This window comes from Megalobrama amblycephala, linkage group LG9, assembly GCF_018812025.1.
Source record: "Megalobrama amblycephala isolate DHTTF-2021 linkage group LG9, ASM1881202v1, whole genome shotgun sequence".
In the NCBI taxonomy this organism is placed as follows: domain Eukaryota; kingdom Metazoa; phylum Chordata; class Actinopteri; order Cypriniformes; family Xenocyprididae; genus Megalobrama; species Megalobrama amblycephala.
In genome coordinates this window covers 38,816,840-38,841,854 of record NC_063052.1, presented here as the reverse complement: position 1 = coordinate 38,841,854, position 25,015 = coordinate 38,816,840, and the positions used below count along the sequence as shown (strand labels likewise).

Below are 25,015 nucleotides of genomic sequence, written 5' to 3'. Positions count from 1 at the left end.
ATCACATGATCCTCCTGTATTCATATGTGACAAGCGCACGCCACATTTCCTCACAGTCCAGTCAGCAATTAACGATCGATCGGTCAGACTCATTAGCAGCGCATTAGCCAGACACACGACAGTGCTTCAGCATGATTGACATCTCAGTGTTACATAAGACAAAAAAAGAGAAAAAGAGGGAGATCTCTGGAGCTTAACTGGCCTTCAACGGGTCCAAAATGCTTATGAGGGACCGCCTGAATTGTGACATTCCTATGGTGGTTTATGCAGAGAGCATGTCTTTCACACGTGAATGTGCGAGAGGTGAGGGAAAACAAGGACGTGAGAGAGTGAGAGATAGAAAGAGAGGTCAAGTAACGCTAACCTGCTACTGTGGGATGAAATAACAGACACTGATAACAGGACAGATTGTTCAGTTCAGCAGCTGGGAGAAAGAGTCATATGTTCATACGCCCACAAAAACACAAGATTACAGGTGGTGATTTCCCGCAGTGCTCTAAATTTCTAAGCAACAAACAGCATTGATTGTTTACAGTAACAAAACGTACAATATCAGCTGATACCAGGAATTTAATATACCTGGAAAATGATATCTAATATCCATTAGCATTCCCATTTAAAGCTGTGCAATACTGGAAAAATGACATTGGGATATTTTGGTTTTCTGCAATATAAATAAAATACAGGAATTTTCTCTAAATGATTTTAATAGCTATTGGAAAAAATAATCATTCTAGAGTGTTGGGGAAATGCATCTGCATAATATTTTGAAAAAAGCTGAAAAATGACTTAAAGGATTAGTTCACTTTAGAATTAAAATTTCCTGAATTTACTCACCCCCATGTCATCCAAGATGTATATGTTTTTTTTACTTCAGTCAAAAAGAAATTAATTTTTTTGAGGAAAACATTCCAGGATTTTTCTCCATAAAAAAAGTGCTATATTGCACTAAAAGTGGTTCTTGGCTCATAATCATAGGGGGAACCACTTTTGGTGCTATGTAGCACCATATCTTTAAAGGTGCTCTACATACCTTTGTCAAATGGTGCTATGTAGAACCCATAAGAGGTGCCATATTGCATTTTATTTCTTCAACAGAAATGGTGCTAAACAGCACCAGCAGTGGTTCTATAAAGAACCTTTAAAGGGACAGGGTCTTTGTACGGCAGTGGTGCTATATAGCACCTTAATCACCCCAAAGAACCACTGAAGAACCATACAGCCACTTAACAGGTCCTGTATACAGTAGTGGTGCTATATAGCACCTCAGTCATCCCAAAGAACCAGTGAAGAACCTCTGAAGAACCACTGAAGAACCACTGAAGAACCATACAGCCGCTTAACAGGTCCTGTATACAGTAGTGGTGCTATATAACACCTCAGTCATCCCAAAGAACCAGTGAAGAACCTCTGAAGAACCACTGAAGAACCACTGAAGAACCACTGAAGAACCATACAGCCACTTAACAGGTCCTGTATACAGTAGTGGTGCTATATAGCGCCTCAGTCATCCCAAAGAACCAGTGAAGAACCTCTGAAGAACCACTGAAGAACCACTGAAGAACCATACAGCCGCTTAACAGGTCCTGTATACAGTAGTGGTGCTATATAGCGCCTCAGTCATCCCAAAGAACCAGTGAAGAACCTCTGAAGAACCACTGAAGAACCACTGAAGAACCATACAGCCGCTTAACAGGTCCTGTATACAGTAGTGGTGCTATATAGCACCTCAGTCATCCCAAAGAACCAGTGAAGAACCTCTGAAGAACCACTGAAGAACCACTGAAGAACCACTGAAGAACCATACAGCCGCTTAACAGGTCCTGTATACAGTAGTGGTGCTATATAGCACCTCAGTCATCCCAAAGAACCAGTGAAGAACCTCTGAAGAACCACTGAAGCACCAAGATTTGGTGCTATACAACACTTAAAGTGGTTCCCCTATGATTACGAGCCAAAGAACCACTTTTACTATATTGCACCATTTTTTTTTTAGAGTGTATAGTGGACTTCACTGGGGTTCAACGGGTTGAAGGTCCAAATGTCAGTTTCAGTGCAGCTTCAAAGAGCTCTACATGATCCCAGACGAGGAATAAGAGTCTTATCTAGAGAAACCATCGGCCATTTTCTAAAAAAATAACACAAATAACACATAGAAAAACACAAGACGCGTCACTCGAATTGTTTTGATTGGGAGAAAGTGCAACGTGCAATATAGCGGATAAGTCTTCTAAATAAGAGCCAATCAGCGATTGATCAGTCATTGCGACACTGCAGTGGCCGTTAAAAGCTCCGGTTCCTATAGAAACAGTCAGACGTTCCTATAGAGAGTGCACATGCACACTCGCTTGATCCAGCCTGAAAAATACATTTTTTTTGTCATGATTTGAGCATTTAGAAACAAAGTTTATGAGACAGTTGATGTCAGATTTCATTGGTGATTTCAAATAAGAAATTTTATCGAAAGCTTGCCAAACAGCTTTTGAGAATTTGATGTTTCCCCATTCACAGAGATAGGAGCTGCACTTGCATGCCCGAGAGGCGTTTCAAAGATGGCCGTCGAGTGAAATGACTTGTCTTGAAGGGATTTTGATCACGTTGGAAAGGTCGGAAGTACCGCGGTAGGGTGAAAAACTCCATCTCATTTTCTCCTCCAACTTCAAAATCGTCCGACATCGTTGTTTTACCTTTTTTTGTAAAGGGTGTTTGACTTAGTCTTTGCATGTTCGCTTTATAGACATTGGATCAGTACTTTCGCCAAGTCATGCGTAACCTTTCCAACGTGATTAAGTAATGCGTATCGTATTGTAAATTATCAGGAAATTTTAATTCTGAAATAAACTAATCCTTTAATTAAATCGCAGCTTTGATAATTACACTAAGCCATCTTGTGATAACAATTTTAATTCGATATATCACACAGTACAGAAAACAGTATTATAGCAATTACGAAAAAGAAAGTATTTGTATTCGTACTCTGTTATTGGTGCATCTCTATTTGGCAGACTGTCACTAAGCCAATACTCATTTAACTGCAACAGTGTACAGCTGACCCAAATTACACTGGCTAAGTTTCATAGGTCAAGCTGACTGCAGTCAAGGTATCGGGTTTATATTTGTACGTGCTGGGGTAAAACCTCCTCCCCCGGCTGGCCTACATCCATCCGCTGATCCTGGGGGAACCAAATCCACATGACTGCAGAGAAACTGGGGACTATTTGGGTTATTTACTAATCAAAGGCTCACGAGGCACACACGGAGATCAGGTCAGGATGATTAATGGTGGGATTCAGGTGACGCTCGGATTACAAATTCGTCTAGCGATAACTCTGATCCAAATCACAATACCAACGCCCCACTGTGAAATATTTCAACGTCTTCTACATGCCAGGTTTCCACCTGTGAGCATGCATTTCACAACTAAAGTCAGACATAACAAAAACACAGTATGTATTGCTGTTGGCAGGATGATTTACAGTCGTCATAACAAGAGCTGAAGTATTTGACCATTTGGCCTCACGAGTGCCATGTACATGTAAATCACAAGAGCACCAGGACATCATGTTCAGACAATGAAAACAAACTCGCGTTTGGACACTGGCAGGGAGATTTTACTGTGGCTGTCTGTGCTTATTAGAGGTGTTTGCTTATACTTGGGGTGTGATCAAACCCATAACAACACTAATTATTAAACTTCAACATGCAATATCTGATTCCTTCTCAACAAGACGTGTGATTTAAGAGGTATACTGTTATTTTGATTAATTAAACTCACGACAGTAAGAAACCACCTAGCAACAACTCAGAACACCTTAGCAATAGCATAGCAGCGATAGAAAAATATGGTTTCTTTTTGTGATCAATACATACTGAACATGACACATCTAGCAATTATATGGCTAATAAATGAACAGTTTTTAGTACACTCTAAAAATGCTGGGTTAAAAACAACCCAAGTTGGGTTGAAAATGGACAAACCTTGGAAAACTGGGCATTGACATGCTTGTGACGAGGTTAAATGCATTTACCCCAGCGGTTGGGTTAAATGTTTGCCCAACGTGCTGGGCAGTTATATTTAACCCAACTATTGTTTAAAAATTCTTAAAATGAACCCCAAAAAATCAAAAATCAGACACATAATTACTAGAGGCAACATAATAATCAAAAGTTCTTAATAATTAAACATTCTTAAAATGAACCAAAAAATAAAATAAAATAAATAAATAAATAAAAATAATCAGACACATAATTACTAGAGGCAACATAATAATTAAAAGTTCTTAATAATTAAAAATTCTTAAAATGAACCCCCCCCCCCAAAAAAAAAAAAAAAATCAGACATAATTACTAGAGGCAACAATAATAATCAAAAAGGTGAACATTTATTAATAAGCAATTTAATATAAATGTTTATTGTTTAATTATTATTAATTAAACTTATTTATAAATGTTCATTTATTAAATATATTGATAAATGTTCATTTCCAATATACTTGTGGTTCATTTTAAGCAAGCAATATGGTATTTTTTAAACAATAGTTGAGTTAAAATAAAAATACCCAGCAGGTTGGGCAAACATTTAACCCAACCACTGGGTTAAAACAACTCAATTATTGGGTTAAAACAACAATTGCTGGGTTTGTCCATTTTCAACCCAATTTGGGTTATTTTTAAGAGTGTAGTTTTCCTGTCATCTATCTCTACTTGCCTCCATGACTTCACTAAGAGTGAGAACCAGTCGATTTCTATGACCCAATGCAGCATTCACAAAAAAACAGTCCTTTTCCAGTAGAAATATCTAATAAATCTAAGAAGTATCTAAGCATCATTAAAACTAGAGAAATTCACTGCTGCAAAAGACAAGACTTTTTTTTTTTTCAGAGAATATATCTTGAACTAAATATATGCATAAACCTCACTCATTTTGTCATATTTTGGCTTAAAACAGGAAAAAGCTCATTTTCAGCAGATGACAGTGCTGCAGCAGTGCACGAGCTCCTCAGGAATGTAAACAGACCCTGCAGGTGCACGAGACGCAGTGACCGCAGTGCTGCAGCGCAGGAGGAGGAGCCACATGTGTGACAACATCAACTCAAAGTGTGACGAATCTTCCCCACTAACATGCTCTCTGCCTGACCAACAGCCGCTGCGCAAACACACACGCACTTAACTCGAGTGTCAGCAGGTTGGGTGGCCTGGTCAGCTTCTGTAACCAACTCGTCTTGCTGACTGACACGCACACGCACACGCAAACAGAAAGGATTTAAAGGGCCAGCGCCGCATCAGCGGGATCCTGCACGTGCAGTAACACAAATCCAGTAAAAGCCCTGCGTCAAACCTAAAGAATGGAGTTAAGATAGTTCTAATCCAAAACATACGATAAACAATGACTGTGATGATTAGCAGGGATGATGACGACGATGGAAAGCATACACTTTAACCCTGTGGTGCTGTTTGCATGTCGGTCAAAAATGATTTTTTTTTTTTATTTCAATGAAATGATTGTACTATATTGTAGTTTGACAATGTTTTTTAATTTAATATTTTGTATTAAATTAATTCATTTTCTAAAAAAAAAAAAATGCATATACTTTTTAACCACAAATGCTTGTCTTGCACTTCTCTGCGATGTAACATGCATTACGTAATCACGTTGGAAAGGTCCGCGTGACGTAGGCGAAAGTACCGCGTTAGGGCGAAAAACTCCATCTTATTTTCTCCTCCAACTACAAAATCGTCTGACATCGTTGTTTTACTTTTTTTTTGTAAAGAGCGTTTGACTTCGTCTTTGCATGTTTGCTTTTGTAGACACTGGATCAGTACTTCCGCCTACGTCACGCTTGACCTTTCCAACATGATTATATAATGCGTGGCACATCACAGAGCAGTGCAAGACGAGCATTTGTGGTTAAAAAGTTTATACTTTTATTGTATTTTTGATCAAATAAATGCAGTCTTAATGAGCAAAAAAAGTCAAAAAATGTTTTTTTTTTTTTTTTTTTTTTTTTTTTTTTTTTTTTAGAAAATGGCCGATGGTTTCTCTAGATAAGACTCTTATTCCTCGTCTGGGATCATGTAGAGCTCTTTGAAGCTGAACTGAAACTGACATTTGGACCTTCAACCCATTGGTAGATGTTGAAGTCCACTATATGGAGAAAAATCCTGAAAGGCTTTCCTCAAAAACCTTCATTTCTTTTCGACCGAAGAAAGAAAGACATGGACATCTTGGATGACATGAGGGAAAGTAAATTATCAGGACATTTGAATTCTAAAGTGAACTAATCCTTCAAGTCATTTTGCTTCCCAAGTAAGTATATCTGGAAAACAAGACAAAAATACCGAGCAAGAAAATCATTTTCTGCAACCCAACAGAGGAGAAAAGAGTACCTAAAGGAACACAGGCTGTTTTCAGACGTGAGCGTCAGACACTCCTCCTCATCATCATCAGCTGCCAGTACAGACGGCGGCCAAAGTCCAGTGAGTAACGCAAGCCGGAGTCTTGCCAAACGGGCAGACGCCCAAAAAGCTCCCAAACAGAGGAAAGCAATGGAGAAGAAGTCAATGACGAGCCCTCAGTTTTCCCGGTAAGATGTGATGCGGCTTACTGCACTAAATTAAGACCATCATCCCTGAACTGCGCAGACGTTTGACATCAGATCTGATCTATTAGTGGACCGACATCTACCTGAAAAGCTCTTATGGAAAACAAACAACTCTGACACAAAGCTCAGACAACATTTCAACACATCAACATGAGCTGTATTTATCTTCTTCCCTCCTACCTCTGACACGCTGAAATTCCTGATTGATTAAGTTTAAGGGTGTGGTGAACGAACATTGTGATTGATTAGTTCATAATGACATCACATCACATCACATCACATGGGGCGGCAGGTGTTTGGGACAGGCAGGGTGCTGGTGTTGGCCCTGACCCAGTTTGAGGTGAGGTGTTGGGTTGCGCTGGTCTGAATGGGGTCTGAATGCATGGAGATGTCTGTGTGGTTGGGGCATTCGTAAACGTGATCCTCAGCATTAACAAACATTAGCGTCTTCTCTTACCCGCACTGTTTCCCAGTCAGATCAAACGGGAATTAACAGTGCTGATTAATTTCATGGCTCAGCATAAATTATTGCAACGCGTCGCTTAGCAACAGCGATCAGACTGGGCTAAAGGTATCCTGATGCTATTCTTGGACTGCAAGAAAAAAAAAAAAATGAACAAAAACATTCATTTTTCCAATATAATTGAGAAACAAAACTGCAACCAAAGAGAAACTGCCAGGTCAGAGATGCAACACACTCACAAGGACTCATAAATCACAAGCTCTTGCTGACAGCAGTGACATTCTCTTAAAAAAGACGCATTATGGGTATACGCCTTAATCAGGCTGTTTTAGGACAATATACTCTTCGCTTTGAAGTATTTGAAGCAGTATGCAGCATGCAAATGATAGACATTAAAAACAACAATATGCAACATTGATGTCTCATGACTAATTAAATGCATGTTTAATGTCATCTAAAGAGTTGCATACTGTATTCTGATATTGCATGCATATTGTGCACAACACACATGCTGTAAACTGAAGAAATAGTACGAGTAGTATTGTAGCATGCTATTCTTTAGTAGGAGGATATTTTGTTCCAGATAACATCGTCCTTGATCCAATCCTCCCTCATTCCCACTGCAGAAAACAACACTTGTTCAAACACAACAACAGCACGGCTCTAAACTCCCAAACCAAGATCTGCAAAAATACCACATACGGCTCCTCCCACAGCACATGAACCTTGATGGAAAATTCCGGTCTGAGAAAGTGAGGCCTTTGCCACAGTCGACCTCTTATGACACACATGCGTCAGTCTCTGATAGGGCAAGAAAAAAATATACTGCCAGCTGAAGTTTATAGTCAAAATCTAGTCAGAGTCTATGCAAACCCTCTGTTTCACAGATGCATAAGGAAAAACACAACAGCTCTGATCCAAAAGCCTACAGCAGTGAACTGCCTTGCTGTCCACAACAAACACATGCAATCTGATAGGTGTCCTAACTGAAATAGAGCCTCATACGTGAATGATTGGGAAGGCAGCAGGTTGCACTCGACCAGGTCCGTCCTTGGGTTGGTGCAAACGGTGCGACTGCATAGGGGGCCCTGCGGCGATCACGCACGAACTGACCGAGGGGGACCACGTTGCCTCTTACTCGCACCGGGGCCCTGCCCCATAATTGGGACGGCCCTGCACTCCACATACAATTCATTTCAATAGAGTTTAACTTTTGATGAAAAGTCTGATGAAGCTGTTATTTTAGTATCAAAATGGCAGCTTGTTTTCACCACAGAATAACAAAAAGAAAAAGGTAATAAATTAATTACTTTTTCTCTGAATTATGAGAATTTGCAATTGCGAGAAAAAAGTCAGAATTGAGCTTAATTTTTCCCTCAGAATTGCTCACAAGTCTGACAAAAAAAAAAAATACAGTTGTGAGATAAAAAGTCGCAATAACATTTTTAATTTCCAGGCAGAAATAAGTTTCCATATATTATTGATACTATTATAGATCATTTATTATAGCTTGTTAAATTTGCCCCTATTTGGGTGTGAGCAAAAACACGCAGTTTCTGTGTGTGTCCCTTTAAATGCAAATGAGCTGCTGCTCCCGGCCCCCTTTCCAGAAGAGGGCGGAGCTTTAACAGCTCACGCATTGGTTGCTCAACAATCGGACACTGATGGAGAATTTCACGCAGCCAAAATGAGGATTGTTGAGGATTTTAGTACTTTCAGTTAATACAAAAATGAGAAATGTTGCCTTTGCAACCAGCTGAAATAAAATTAATATTTTTTTTCAGTTTATTTTGTTTCAAGTAAAAAAAAAAATTATGGTTTTACTTTTAGCTTTCACAAATAACCATTTGCATCAACATTTTTCGGTATTCAACAAAATACAATTTTAGAATATACATATCTTGTTCATCATCATGCATCCATTTTTTCCCCACCAAGCATAAACATTATGGTATTGCATGATCTGCAAAGAATATATGAGATGCTGCCTTAGATTTTAGCCAAAAGTAAGGGATTTAAAAACAAAAATAAATAAATAAAAATAAAAACAGTATAACGCATGCCTAAAACTTTCCTAAAATGCTGTCTAGGTAGTCGGCTCAGTAGGATTTGTAACAGTTCTTAGGGTGTACTAGTCAACTCGAAGGGTTAAAACAACAAATGCTTGGTTAAAACAACCCATTTGAGGGCTTAAAACAAAAAGTTGTATTAGTCAACTCAGTCTAGTGTCTAACTCTTCTTGGATATTCAGAGTTCAAAACATTCTTATTGTACACATTAGTGTGTTAAATATTGATCTCTTCTAGCCCTGCAGTCAAACACACACACACATACACACGACTATTCTTTCAGCTGCTTTAATTATTAATCGATCTGATTTGAATTATTTATGTTAATTCAAATGTTCTGTTTGGAAGGTCTGGCTCCCAAAATTAACTCGTCACATCATTCTTTAAGCGGGTTTGTCTAGCAGCAGGTTACGTGAGCGCGCCGGCCCTCAGGGAGCGCTGACACACACTGAGCGTTATGCAAGAATGAATATGAGCGGAAAAATCCTCACCAGTTAAAATAACTCGCATTTTATACGATCTGTTCTGCTTAACAAAACTCTTACTCACAGCTTTTTAATGCAGATTACGTAATATAAAGTCTCAAACCATGTCGAGTCCATTTAAGATCAAGCTGACGGCAGACAAACATCACATTAATCTGATCATTAAGTTGATAAAATGCATCAATGTTCCTTAAGGTCTTATATTACATTACAATAAAGCCTGTTTAACAGGTGTGTAAAACATATTTAGTGATCTTGGTTAATAAACATACAGCTGGAAAACAAATGCAGGCTTTGTCATTTGTTTTTTATCATCTTCTGAGCATCCGATAACAGAATGCTGCAGAATACAATGTATTTTTATTAACTAATGTTCACAAAGATGAATAAATACTGTGACAAACGCACTGCTCATTGTTAGTAAATGCATTATCTAATGTTAACTAATGGGATCTTATTGTAAAGTGTGACCTGGAGGTCAGAGCGCAGCATGAGAGTGCAGATGGCAGGATTTGACACGCAGCCCATCAGATTCAGAACAGCGTCTCAAATGACAATCCATTATAAGCTCAGATTTGATGCTGCAACATCACTGGAAGGAGTCGGTCGTACAGGCTCAGAGCAGTAGAGAGATTAGCAAGAGTCATTCATATTTCATATTTTAATCTTCTTTAAATGAGCTTCAAATGTGCAAAAGATCGACTTTTGTCATTCAAACAAACCAACCTTTGTTATAAAACCTAGTAGAGGCGGTTTCGACCAATTCTAAGGAAGTATTGCATGTATCGTTCATGGAAAGAATGCACTGCAATGAGATCAGTTACAAAAACACTCAAGATTGTCAAGAGAATCAAGAGAAATGTGTGATAAGGGAACTTTTTAGACATTACAATACTAATAAATATAGATAAAAATCATTCAAATCTAATTAAAATGTTTTATTTTATCACATTTTTGAGAATAATATGCATTGTTTATGCTTAGTCACATTGCTCGTGTTAACTAAAATTTAACTAAATTATGAATAATTATTGCCAATTGAAATATAGCTGAAATAAAATATAAATAAAACTTAAATGAAAATTAGAAATGTCACAATAAAATAAGTAAAATTAAACTATATAACACTAAAATATAAAATATAAATTATATATATATATATATATATATATATATATATATATAAAAATTAAAAGCCAACTTTAATTAAATAAAAATGTATTTATTTATATTAAAAATAAATATAAACATAAATTATAAATATAAATTAAAAAATAAAACCAATAAAACCAATATTAATTAATTAAATAGATAAATGCATAAATAAAGATAAATAAATAAAGATAAAAGATAAATAAATAAATGCATAAATAAAATAATAAAAGATATATATATATATATATATATATATATATGTGTGTGTGTGTGTGTGTGTGTGTGTATGTAATGTGTATAATGTGTACTTTTTATTTATGTATTATTTTATTTATACATTTATTTATTTAATTTTAATTTATTGGTGTTTATATATATATATATATATATATATATATATATATATATATATATATATATATATATATATATATATATATATATATATATATATATATATCTTTTATTATTTTATTATTTTATTTATGCATTTATTTATTTATCTTTTATCTTTATTTATTTATCTTTATTTATGCATTTATCTATTTAATTAATTAATATTGGTTTTATTTATTTATATTTATAATTTATATTTATATTTATTTATTTTTAATATAAATAAATACATTTTTATTTAATTAAAATTGGCTTTTAATTTTATATATATATATATATATAACACACACACACACACACACACACACACACACACACACTAAAACAACACTAGGTTACTTACTATTGCCCAAGGTTACTTAGGCAATTAAAAGCAGAGCAGTTCACTAGGTTTCACAGAAAGCTAGTTTATGCCATAGAAAAACTATCGCCAAATGAACGAAGTGAGGGCATCAAGTGATTTTTCTTCACACTGAATTGTCCCAGGTTGTAAATAAGCTACAACCCTGAACAAACGTACAAAAATCAAAAATAATTCTAATAAGACACAATATACTGTACAACACCCCAAATAGATATCCGTTATTAGAGCAGCAGCAGCAATATCTGGGCAGATGGACGGACACTATAGAGCAAACACAGAGAGGATCTGTCTGGCTCTCCGGGGCCGAGGGCCTCGTATTAATGCTGTTCTTGAGTGAACGCCAACCTTTTCCAGAAACTCACCTGGAGACACTAACGAAATAACAAAGCACACAAACACAACAGGAAGGGCTGAAAAACCACACAATAGGTGTGATCACTTACACAGACAGAACACCCATGGAACCAGTCAGAACACCCTAAAACCAACAGCAACATTCTAAAAACCACATCATTGCATAACAATGTGATTAATACACAAACCAGGCAGATAAGACGGACATCTGAGAGGGCTGTGTCACAACATCTCAACAACCTTCAGAAAACAAGACGTTTCCATACTTTTACTGAACTCATGCAACCTGTTAGCCAAGTTGACAGGCAACAAGTTCTGACAATTACAACCTGCAAGTAAAACAATGAGTTCTACAACCAAACCAGATCATAGGAGGAACAAAGTGGGAGTGAGTCAGCATTAAGCATGCGTTCAGAACATCCTGCAACATCAGAAACTGCTTTATCTGAGAGGTTCTGCAGGTAACATATGAAAAAATATGATACAACACACTTGAAAACCTCTGTGAGTCTGACCAGTCCTTTAGTGATGTATGTGTCTTTATTCAACGTTTAAGCTGGTTAACTCTGACCTGAGCTGAAGAGGAGGAGGGTGAAGGACGAATGAAGGTGTTTTAAAAGATAGAGCTGAAGCACAATCGTTCCTGTGGTCTCTGGGGAATCTCACTAGCTCAACATCTGTGACCGTCTTCTCTATTAACACCTTATGACAAGCATAAGTTGAAAAATGGAACAGCTTTTTAAAAAGAGAAAGACATAATAACAGGGCAAGGCCTAAAAAACCCACAGACTTGACCTGAAGGAGACACCTGAGCCATACCGGCGTGTGTATTATATAGCGTGATCTGCTTGGGTACAAACATTCTTCAAAATATCTTTCTTTGTGTACAACAGAACAACAAAAAAATTAATACAGGTTTGGAACAACCTGAGGGTGAGTAAATGAAGGCAGACTTTTCATTTTTGGGTGAATAAATGCATTCAGTGTTATAGTGCATGAAAAAAAAATATTTTTTTTATAATAATAAACAGTTATTATTAAATAAATCATTATAAACAGGCATGAGCTACTTCATCATGCCTCATTGAGGAGCACTTTAAATCATCCTAGAGCATGTGAGGAAGAAACCGCACAGCTTTAGAGTCGGTCCTGGACTGAAAGTCCTCAGTGTTGAGAGGCTTTTATTAAATAAAGATCTTATGCAACGGCGCTAGCGTCCTTGCTGTTGAGAAAGGAATAACACATTGCATTCATTTGCTCCATTGAATCTGGTAGAATGTCTAGAGAAATACAATTCTCATGAAGGCAGAGTGAACATCATTAAAAAATGCTGCATTAAAGAAAAAAAAAGAGATGCTGATTGATCAACACGGCATTCTAGTTGTGCTAAAACATAAAATAAGATTTTAATAAAAAAGTGTCTGCAATGTAACACAACCTACCATGCCCTAACGCTTAAATCTGACGTTTGAGTTCGTTTGGTGTTTCAATGCTTATCCAAAATCTAACAAAATATAAGCAAACCATTCTAAACTGAAACTCCACTAAAAACTGACACAATATTACTCTGTCCTCAACCAGCCTGACACAGCAACATCAACTCAACCTGTCTGTTTGCATGACCAGCGCAAACGCTTTTGGGAAACTGGTCATTACCGGTTACTCACTTAAACTTTAAGTAAACCATCTGTGACATAATGAATATGAGGTTCCGGGTCAGCTGCTTTACAATGCTTTTGTCCATGTCTACAGTCATTACCTACTCGTTAAGATAAATTAGTATACATGTTGATGTGCACGTTCAGTTTATGTCCTTCTGTCGTTTACGCAAGGCTGCTTACAAAAATGATGGCATTCTGTTTTTATGCCAAAAAATAAAAGTGTTGACTATTTTGTGCAATTCACAAAATGAGAGCAGTAACTGAGACGAACGCACAACAGGGAGGACGAAACAAATGAAACACCATCCACTCTTAAAAACAGACATTACTGGCGTTGATGGTTCCATAGAGAACATTTAACAGCCATTCCATTCCACAAAAGATTCTTTATAGTGGATAAAGTGTTCTTCACATTAAGAAAAAAATGCTTTCACTAAAAGGTAAAGGTTCTTTGGGGAATCAAAACGTGGTTATTTTATGGCATTACTGCAAAAACACCATTTTTGAATCTTTATTTTTTTGAGAATGTACATCAAGTCCTCTTTTCTGGAATTTGCAAAGAAACCAATCTGACAACAGGGCAGCAATCTGCGTTGAAGTGGTCTGGATTTATGCAAAGGGCTGGATGACTGGTCAGCGGTCTAGACTGTGATGTGTTGCGTTCACTGCAGATGCAGCCTGAGGCTCACCGAGCATCTGTCACATCAGCAGCACCATTCACAAACACGCCAGCTTCAACCGCCTCTATGGAAGATTATTTCAGCCACGGAATAAAAATATTTTAAAAAAAAGTTTTCTCCTCACATTTGTGTTTATATGTTGCAAAATTGAGTTTCTTTTTTTTCTCAGAATTCTGAATTTTTTTCTCAGAATTCTAAATATTTTCCAGGAAACCCTCTCAGAATTCTTTTTTTCTTAGAATTCTATTTTTTTTTCTCTCAGAATTCTGACTTTTTTTCTTAAAATTCTAAAAAAAAAAAAAAAAAAAAATTCTTAGAATTCTGACTTAATTTTCTCAGAATTTTGACTTTTCTCTTCAGAATTCTAACTTTTTCCCCCAGAATTCTGACTTTACATCTTGCAATTCTGACTTTTTTCTTGTAATTCTGTTTGTAATTGCGAGACATAAAATCACAATTCTGAGGAAAAACTCTAAATTGTAAGATATAAGCTTATAATTGCGAGGAAAACACAATGACCTTTTTTATATATTTATTCTGCTGTAGAAATAAGCTTCAATAGCACCTCAAAACAATCACAGTTTTGAACATGTTTAATCCTGTCACCCGATAAAAACCTCACTGAGTTTTGCCAGATAAATACAGCTCTGGTTCTAAAATAAATAAACTTTTTGTGTAGCTAACTCCTTTAAAAGGGAAGCTTGTAGTTGAACTAATTTGAAACCATAGCTTGACAAACTACAAATTGCTGCACGAGTTTCACGCCGATCGTGACCAGATCAAATTACACAACAGAGGGAGCTGTCCCAGATAAAAACTGACCACAATTTAGCTGCTTCAGCAAAAAAATAAAAATAAAAAAAATTATAAAAAAATAAAAAAATAAATAAAATAAAATTATTCTTTAAAACATTATTTAAAAAAGTGTTTTAAAAAATTATTAAAAAATAAAATTATAAATAAATACAATTATAAGAAGCACTACTCACTCTAAGCATACAAAAGTAGAAATTTCTTTTGACCTATTATTCTTGGATAACCTGATATCAGTATTAACAATCGAGCAGAGAGAATATGACACCAGCCCAGAAACAGTGACTCACCAAAAAGCCTTGAAAGCTTCATAAATATCCAGTCCGACTGCATACAAGAGCAGCGTCGAGTCTTCTGTCCGGACGCACAGCTGGCTGAGAACCTGCAGAGACCGTCCAAACAAGGGTTAACAAAACACACCGACTAATCAGTCTGCAGTAAACCATACAGAAGACACACACACAAACGCCTGCTTTGAATATTATGCAGCCGAAGGTCAAATTACATGCGATTTCAATGCATTCTGAATGAGAGGAGTGAAAACTGTGCTTGTCAAGCGTCACAGGAGGATGCAGAGCTGTCATAAAACTCAAATAAAAAGGCTATAGTTTGAATTGAACACTGGCTTTTATATTGTGTTTGCATATTCAAATAAATATATGAAAAAACGACAACTCCTTTAAAGAGGTAGTTTTTCATTATATTTGACTTTTATTGAGCTTTTCAGAGCGTGAAAAAGCCAAAAACACAATAAAAGTAAAATATAACGTATATGAGGTATAAATCACCATCTAATTTTGTTGCATGTAAAACAGAAGCAGCTCATGCCTTTCATGGAATAATGATGATTTTAATAAAAGGGATTGAACACCATATGGGTGAATTATTATTTTTTGTGATAATATGATTGTATGATTGTGATGATTTTGATTCAATATTAAAAAAAAAAAAAAAAAAGATTTTTTTTTTCTTTTTTTAAGTGATCTACATCTCAAGTGAGTTTTAGAGCAAAAGAGCGAGTTTGTGAAGGTCATCATGAGATCCGGTGCACAAGAAGCCCAGTGAAAGTGAACGGGACAGCAGAAGCACACAGTTGTGTAACAGTCATCCATCAGCTCAGCTCTCTGCCCGCCAGCAGGTTCACATTTAGACATAAGCTACTGAACATGATGTAAGGAAACCACATAACTGGAGCTATAAAACTACACTCATCCACACAGAACAACTTATGATCATGCACCAGCAACTGTCAACATCATGTGCACGAGAAAGGAACCACTAAAATTTCATATCCACGTCAGACATGTCTTCAAACCCTTCAGTGTATCCTATAGTTCCTGATGGAAACTAACGCATCCAGAACATCTAAGAAGCATGCTATGAATCAAAATACCGCAGCGGTTACGTGACAAGTCAGCTGCTAATATCAAACCAATAATAAAACAGAATTGCAGATGCTTGAGCAATCAGATGTAAAGGATGACAACGCACAGAACATCAAGCATAAGATTAAACGAGCCGCCGCAGCGCAAATGCAACATTGTAACGTGTTAAACACACTCACCCTGACGTCAGCGCGTGCTGGTGATTGTGTTTATGTGTTTATTTCTCTCTGTCAGAGCTGTTGTTGTTGTTGTTGTGCTGTTGCTGCTGCTGCTCTGCTCGGGTTCTGCACTTCAGCCGCTGTTTTAATGCGCCTTTAAAGGCGAAATCTCTCTGACAGACGCGAGCCGCTTCCGCCGACGGATATGGAGCTTATTTTGCATATGTGGGTGGGGTTTACAATTTAAAGGTAACGACATCAGCGTCCACCTGACTGCTTGCCACTAGTGCCCTAGACAGACAAGATGAAGGTGTAGTATGGACTTATTTAAACGCATGTGCAAAAAATATAGTGCACTTTATATAATACAGCAATTCATGCAGAATATACAAATAATGCATTATGAGAATAGATAGATAAGATTTTTTTACATTGAAATAAAGCTTTTTTTTTATTTACACTGAAATTGAAATTAAAATAATCCTTAAAAATTAAATAATAACATGATTAAAAACTACAATAAAAAATAATAAAATTGACAAAGTTACAACATGATTAAAAAAAATTTAAAACTGAAAATATAAAAAACTCAATTAAAATATTAATATTTTATATAAATAATTGTAAAAATGCTGAAATGATATAACATATAAATATTAGATCAAAAACGAAAATTAGAAATTTTGCAATGGCAACTCACTGAAATAAGTTTAAGATGAAGCACTAAATTATTAACTGGAAATAAATTAAAACTAAAAATTAAATCTAAACAGTAACATTTAAAATTAATCATATAACAATGATAAACGCACAAAGCAAAATGACTAAAAAATTAAAATATAAACTAAATATTAAGATTTTATGTAACTAATTAAAAATAGCAACTATAACAGTATATAAATAATACTAATTAACATTTTACATAACATTTATTATATTATTCTACTCACTAATACACGTGTGTTGTCAAACAGAGTAGAATACTTAATAATTATGTATCAGTATATTGCTTTCAATAAAACTGTCCTGGGGTGCGTTTCCCAAAGCGAACTATGGTCGTAAGTTCCGTCGTTACCAATAGAGTTCAATGGGACTTGCGACCATAGTTCACCAACGATGCTTTCGGGAAACGCACCCCTGATTTCTTCTCGCGGGCATGTGGGAATCACATGACCTGTGTGTGCATGTGTGTGTGTGTGCATGTGTGCATGTGCCACCCCATCAGCTGAGAACTGCTGTGGCCTTTCAGTCAAACACAGGATGTGATGACATCTCAAAATGATCAATATCATTCCACTGAGAATAACAAGAGTTCAATATGTATGTTAGTATGTTCATATTGTGAAAGTATTCAGACCCCTTCAATGTTGTAATCTTATTCTAAAATGCTTTGTATTTGTCATTATATCTTATTTATAGATTGATGTAAATGAAAATAATTTAAAGTATTTTAGCATTAGATAGCTAGGTGATAGAAAATATAAAAATGTATTGATCTGTGAATATATAATTATGTTAGATGAAGATGATTTTAAACTGATATCGATATGAGAATGCGTGGAGTCAGGATCAGCGTGAGGTTAAAAGTCGCAGCGGTCGGGCATGTGCTCTCTGACTCAGTGCTGACAGTGTTGGGTATAATACATTCATAAGAATAACAAGCAGTGGGAAATCTCACAAAACACTTCCTGTCTGAGCGTATCGCTAGCTGAATCACGCCATCCCCGGGCCTGTGTGTCTGAGCGTTGAGAACAGCACGTCGCTGCCTCTCGCAGCCCGTTCTCAAGCCTGTTATGACCTCTGACAGGAGATAACATATACATGAACGTATCAGTCAGCAAACAAGCCTCCTGTTTAAATTCACCGTCTCCTAAAGGTCTGGAAGCTACTTCTGATCATGATTGTGTGCGTTTCACACGCTCAAGTCAACAAGAAACTGATGAAACCTCCACAGAGGCTAAACACACAGGAAAAATATTTATATATTTGATAAAACATGATTTAAAATCCACAGTAATGTTGGGCCTCACGTGCATGTGAGGTGCCTTATTTGAATACTAAATATATATATATAAAACGGTTAGTTCCTGTCCTTGATTCTGATTGGTCAATAGCTGTGTTTTATTCACATTAAAACACATCTATACCGCTTCACCCGCTTCTGTGTATCACTACACAACACTCTTAGCAACATAAACTGTTTGTTCTCAATTGATATTGTTCATTGAAGCTTACTGTATTATGTAGAAGAGTGTTGTGAGAAAGAGATCGAGTGAGTGAGTTTATTACCTACTTTCAGATTTAGCATTTTCCTTCAGGTGTTCATAATAAAAAATCTGTTTAAATGTCCGATGCATTATCCTGTCCTTTTAACAGTTAAAAGGGTTTTCCCATGACTGACAGCGCTAGTCAAAGCATTTGTCAGTTGCGTCTTGTTCCGTGTTCACAACAATTCAGTCTTTTCAATGTAAGAGTCTTCGCTACTGACTGACACACTCATAATGACAGTCTTTGCTGCCATCTAATGGCGTAATAATGTAACTTCTGTTGCAGTTCACGGTCAGGGTCTAATTTTTTCCGGCGGAAGGAAGGCTTTTAGCGATATTACTTCATGAAAGTTGCATTGATACATATATTTTTTGGCTTTACTATTTGTATTGTGTGTTAACCGTTTTATAAAAGCAATAAGGTACTCGAGGCTAGTGCTGTATCGTGAATAAGTCACAGCTGAAGGGGTTGCAGGCATCCACTTCGCGTCGCTCTTCAGCCGTGACTTATTCATGATACAGCATATCCTCAATACCTTACTGCTTACATACAGTATACACATACTGGGTTAAAAACAACCCAAGTTGGGTTAAATATGGATGAACCCAGTGGTTGGGTTAAATGTTTGCCTAACCTGTTGGGTAGTTTTATTTAACTCAACTATTGATTAAAAATTACTATATGGCTGGCTTAAAATGAACCCAAAATAGGATGGAAATTTAAAATAAGACATATAATTAGTAGAGGCAACAATAATAATCAAAAGGTGAACATTTATTAATAAGCAATTTAAAACATGTTCATTTATTAAACATTTCCAACCTATTTTGGGTTCATTTTAATTGAACAATATAGTAATTTTTAAACAATAGTTGAGTTAAATAAAACTACCCAGCAGGTTGGTTAAACATTTAACACAGCCGCTGGGTTAAAACAACCCAATTGCTGGGTTTGTCCATATTTAACCCAGCATTTATGTATAGTATACAAATATATTTATACAACAGATTTTTCTGGTTCTCAAATCTGATTGGCTGAGAGCAGTGTGATATTCTAGTAATAACAGCACTCCTACCTTTTGTATGACTCCACTTGAAGTGCCTGTCATGGCGGATGAGCAAATCCACTGCACTTTTTTGCAAATACTACACTTGTTGTACCACGAACTGTAGTTTTAATAGATTTTAGGCGATAATGTTGTTGTTTTGACCTGAAATATGTGACTCATATTTAATCATAGCACCTATTTTACAATTTGTTTAGACATTTTTTGGAGATGCGAGCTCTAGGCCATCAGCGGCCGTTCAGTGCTCGAGTACCCGCCGAGAACAGCTTCATCTCGGCCAGTGCTTCGGAGATTCACCGCTGGCTCTTATAGTGGTTAAATTCATTTTGAGTACATAAAACGGGCAGTCTTTGGTCTTATTAATCTATTACTTGTTGCATAGTAAATCCAATTGGGCTTATATTTGATCTTAATTTATGTTCATAGCTTTCTAGAACACATCATTGTGACATTAAGATCTTTAGTCTTTATAAGAAGTTTATCTATTTTTCGATTTCACCCTAAATCACCTGCTCTGTTAAACCCAGCTGTGTTTATTAATACTTCCAAAAAGTTCAGACCATTACTTTTTCTCAGGTCATGACATGTGAAGCTGAGCCTCAGTTTCGTCCCTAGGGTTATTTGTTGTTTTTATTGTCCGAGTGTGAAGAATAAATCAAGCTGTTTTAATAAGGGATATGTCGTGCAGGCATGATTCTTTCAGCGCTGGAGGGCTGATGAATGTCTAGGAGGAAGACGGGTCATCCAACAGCAGCACACAAACAGGCCCGCGTGTTCCGCTCCGCTCTCTGGGATCTCGGCCTCAGCGCAGACTACACACCGCCGCGACAGGAAGACATTGTGTTGATAAACTCTGAGAGGCAGAGAGCAGTCGATCTGCTGCGGTGGGAGAGCGGGGGCTCGCGTCCTGGCTGAGCTCCAGACCGCTATTGTTCATCCGCGTGAAGTGTGTGATTATCTGGAGTCTCCGTTTCTCTTCCTTCACTTTCATAACCGGCGGAACCATTAAAGGGGCTCGAGGAGGACGCGGGGCTCGACCAATCACGGCACGTTTGTTTCCGCGGGCCACGGCACTCGCTGAATCTCCATATCCACCTTATTTTCAATATTGTAATACTGCAGTATTTATTATAAATGATTCATCCATGCACATAATTATTATTTTTTTTAAATTAATGTGCCTTCTTAAAGGGATAGTTCACCCAAAAATGAAAATTTGATGTTTATCTGCTTACCCCCAGGGCATGCAAGATGTAGGTGACTTTGTTTCTTCAGTAGAACACAAATGTAGATTTTTAACTCCAACCGTTGCGCTCCGTCAGTCTTATAATGCGTGTCAATGGGAACTCCATCTATAAGAGTCAAAAAATCATGTACAGACAAATCCAGATTAAACCCTGCGGCTCGTGATGACACATTGATGTCCTAAGACAAGAAATGATCGGTTTGTGCGAGAAACCGAACAGTATTTATATAGTTTTTTACCTCTAAAACACCACTATGTCCAACTGCCTTGAGCATCCGGTTAGTGAGGTCAGAAAACGCATTCTGATGACGGAAGTGATCTCTCGCGCTTTGCTTCAATGAGTGCGAGACATCACTTCCATTGTCAGAGCGAGTTCAGACCTCACTAACCGGATGCACAGGGCAGTCTGACATAGTGGTGTTTTAGAGGTAAAAAATCTCGCACAAACCGATCGATTTGTGTCTTAGGACATCAATGTGTCGTCACGAGCCGCAGGGTTTAATGTGGATTTGTCTGTACATATTTTTTTTGACTCTTATAGATGGAATTCCCAGTGACATGCATTATATGACTGACAGACGGCAACGATTGGAGTTAAAAATCATCATTTGTGTTCTACTGAAGAAACAATTACATCTTGGATGCCCTGGGGGTAAGCAGATAAACATCAAATTTTCATTTTTGGGTGAACTATCTCTTTAATTAAAATAACTTCCCCTCCCTCTTGCAGCAACATCTCTTCTCTGATGATGAGGGCGGGGCAACCTGTCACTCACGTGAGATCCACCAATAGCAAACCACAAACATCCAAACAACCAATCAATTCCCTATGGGCAAAATCAAGCCCCGCCGTACATTTATTCTTGTTTGAGAAGCAGTTTTACTCAGATTTGTCACAATAGACTAGCGCAACTTCTGTTCAATGCCAACTTTAACGAAAGAGGCACAACCATTTGTATCTTGAATGTGTAATGCTTCCTGTTTCATAAGAAATTGTAAATTCATTAGATATTTAAATTTAAATTCTTAAGAAGTTATAAAAGTTATAACCTATTTCACTTTTGTATGATGTTTATTACATTAAGGGCACATGCTAGAATATAAAATGAATGCCTATATTTGCATAATAAAACAAACTGTAAACAGATATTGGAAACAAAAAACAATATAAGCTAATATAAGCTAAGCTAACAGGCTAATCGGGTAGATGTATGCTATGCTAGGACATAAGCTAGCTAGCTAACCAAACCTGTACTGTATGACTGTTTATCTTCTGTTGACATCTGCCATATTTAAATGCATGTGAATGAGATTCAAGAGCAGCTGCAAAAAGGAAGATTTTTTTTTTGTGAATAAAGATTAAAATTGAGTTTTCTCACATAAAAGCTATTGTACAGCGAACAGCACAAGCAGTGTTAGATGACGGTTAAATGCATCTGGACTGTATTTTTCCAGGTCTACTCTAAATTAGCTCTGATTGACTTTATGTTTTTCATTAGTTGTTAATTGTTCTCTTGAAACTGTGTTAAGACAAAACTCTTGTTTATTCTGTTCACATGGTCTGCTTTAAGCTCCTTCTGATTCCTTTCCAAGAAAAAACAAGAACAAAGCGTTTTGTCCTCTGAGCTGAGCGTGTCTTTGCTAAACTTAAAGTAAATCTGCGGCATTATTGTAACCTTATTAAAAAGGCTCAGTATGAGATCAGGAGAACAAAACACAACACAAATAATCAAAATAAAAGAAAAAACTCCTTCAGAAATAATATATAAACAAACAGGTTTATGAGGGGGATTTTTAAATAGCCTACTTAAATGTTTATGTAACGCTTAAACAACAGTAGTCTACTCTCATGAAAACAGGGCTGAATTCAGAAAAGAATACGAGCATACTACTCTTATATGGCAGAAATAGTGAGAGAAGGAATGATTAATTATCATTTATTATAATGATCATTTAAAAAAGATCATTTATTATAGCTTGTCAAATTTGCCCCTATTTGGGTGTGAGCAAAAACATGGCATTTTTGTGTGTGTCCATTTAAATGCAAATGAGCTGCTGCTCCCGGCCCCCTTTCCAGAAGGGGGCGGAGCTTTAACAGCTCAACAACAACAAAGCTGGAGAATCTCACGCAGCCAAAATGAGGATTGTCAGTAACGGTGTTCAGCCTTACATTGTTCAAACCGGAGTCGACACTGATGGAGAGACTCAGGAAGAAGTTACAACTTTTAGAATGAAACTGGACGTTTCTGAATGGTTAGTGGATAAATTTATGTAGTTGCTGTGGAGTTGATTCAACTTATTGACTAGCATGTGCCGTCATGTTAATCTTATATTGTTGAATTGATCCTCCGGCGTAAAATGACCGCATGACAACAACACTCTACTACAACAACTCTTCCTCTTCTCTAAAGCAGCCCAACATGGCCTCACCTCCTTTGTTGTTTGTTCTCGGGGGCGGGGTTTATGTAAATTTAAGGGTTTGTGATGTCACTAACCCAGGATGATGCTCGCTGTAGTCCGTACCAGCTGTCTGTCATAGTCCTTAAACAGAGAATTCTTTAATAAGGTACAGTTTATGGCTGAAGGGCATTGTTAGGCATGATGTGAAGCAGAGTAACCCCTTCGGCCGTGACTTATTCACGATACAGCACAGCCTCTCATACCTTATTGCTTTTAAAAAACGTTACCACACGATACAAATATTAAAGCCAAAAAATATGTATCAATGCAACTTTCATGAAGTAAACTCTTACTAAAGCCTTTCTTCCACCGGAAAAAAATAGTCCCTGACCGTGAACAGCAACAGAAGTTACATTAGTACGCCATTAGATGGCGACAAAGATTTTTATGAGTGTGTCAGTCAGTAGCGAAGACTCTTATTGAAAAGACTGAACTGTTGTGAACACGGAACAAGACGCAACTGACAAATGCTTTGACTAGCGCTGTCAGTCATGGGAAAACCCCTTTAACTGTTAAAAGGACAGGATAATGCATCGGACATTTAAACAGATTTTTTATTATGAACATAGGACTGACCTGAAGGAAAATGTTAAATCTGAATGTAGGTAATAAACTCACTCACTCGATCTCTTTCTCACAACACTCTTCTACATAATACAGTAAGCTTCAATGAACAATATCAATTGAGAACAAACAGTTTACGTTGCTAAGAGTGTTGTGTAGTGATACACAGAAGCGGGTGAAGCGGTATAGATGTATTTTATCGTGAATAAAACACAGTTATTGACCAATCAGAATCAAGGACAGGAACTAAACATTTTATAAAAGAAAATATCTCCTTTGCATTGAACTTTGAGTGCTGTAACTTTGCAGATGTTGTTTATGCTCAAACAGCAACATTACACACTAACTAAAGTTAAAAAAGTGAAATCATAATCAACCACCCCTTTAAACACAATCAGCATTAACAAATTCAAATTGTGTCATTAAATCAGATGAGTTGCACCACCATGACATCAGTTGATCTGAAAGAGTAAACTTCAGTAGAAGACTCTTTTCATGAAATCAAGCATTTGCACAGACTGCCTCAGTTTCAGTAATGCTGGTTTGGTTTTGCTGTAGTTGTTTCTGCTCCACAGTGTCCAGTGTGACCAGTTTGGCCTGTTTCCATCACAATGGATTGGAATGGGTGAGGCTGATCCTGCATCAGAGGGGACGGCAGGTTTATTTTAGATGTGTCAGAATGTCTTATTCCTCTGGTAATCCTCAAGATGCTGTGTGAATGTCACAGAGGATTCTGTCTCTAAATACCCGTCCTCTCCAGTCGTCCTCTGCGGGAGTTCGCTAAACCAAACCTCAATCTAAAAAACAACCACAGACAATCTTCAGT

The 25,015-nt window shown here is 36.9% G+C and overlaps 1 protein-coding gene across 1 annotated transcript in view; it reads right to left on the bottom strand.

Moving 5' to 3' along the window:
- Positions 1 to 16,782, bottom strand: part of LOC125275839 (solute carrier family 45 member 4) — a 53,155-nt gene extending 36,373 nt beyond the window's left edge. The window contains exons 1-2 of the mRNA XM_048203137.1: positions 16,607 to 16,782; positions 15,333 to 15,424 (exon numbers count right to left, since the gene is read on the bottom strand). The gene's annotated coding sequence lies outside the window, so the exon portion shown is untranslated. The remainder of the gene's footprint in view (positions 1 to 15,332; positions 15,425 to 16,606) is intronic.
- Positions 16,783 to 25,015: the final 8,233 nt, after the last annotated feature.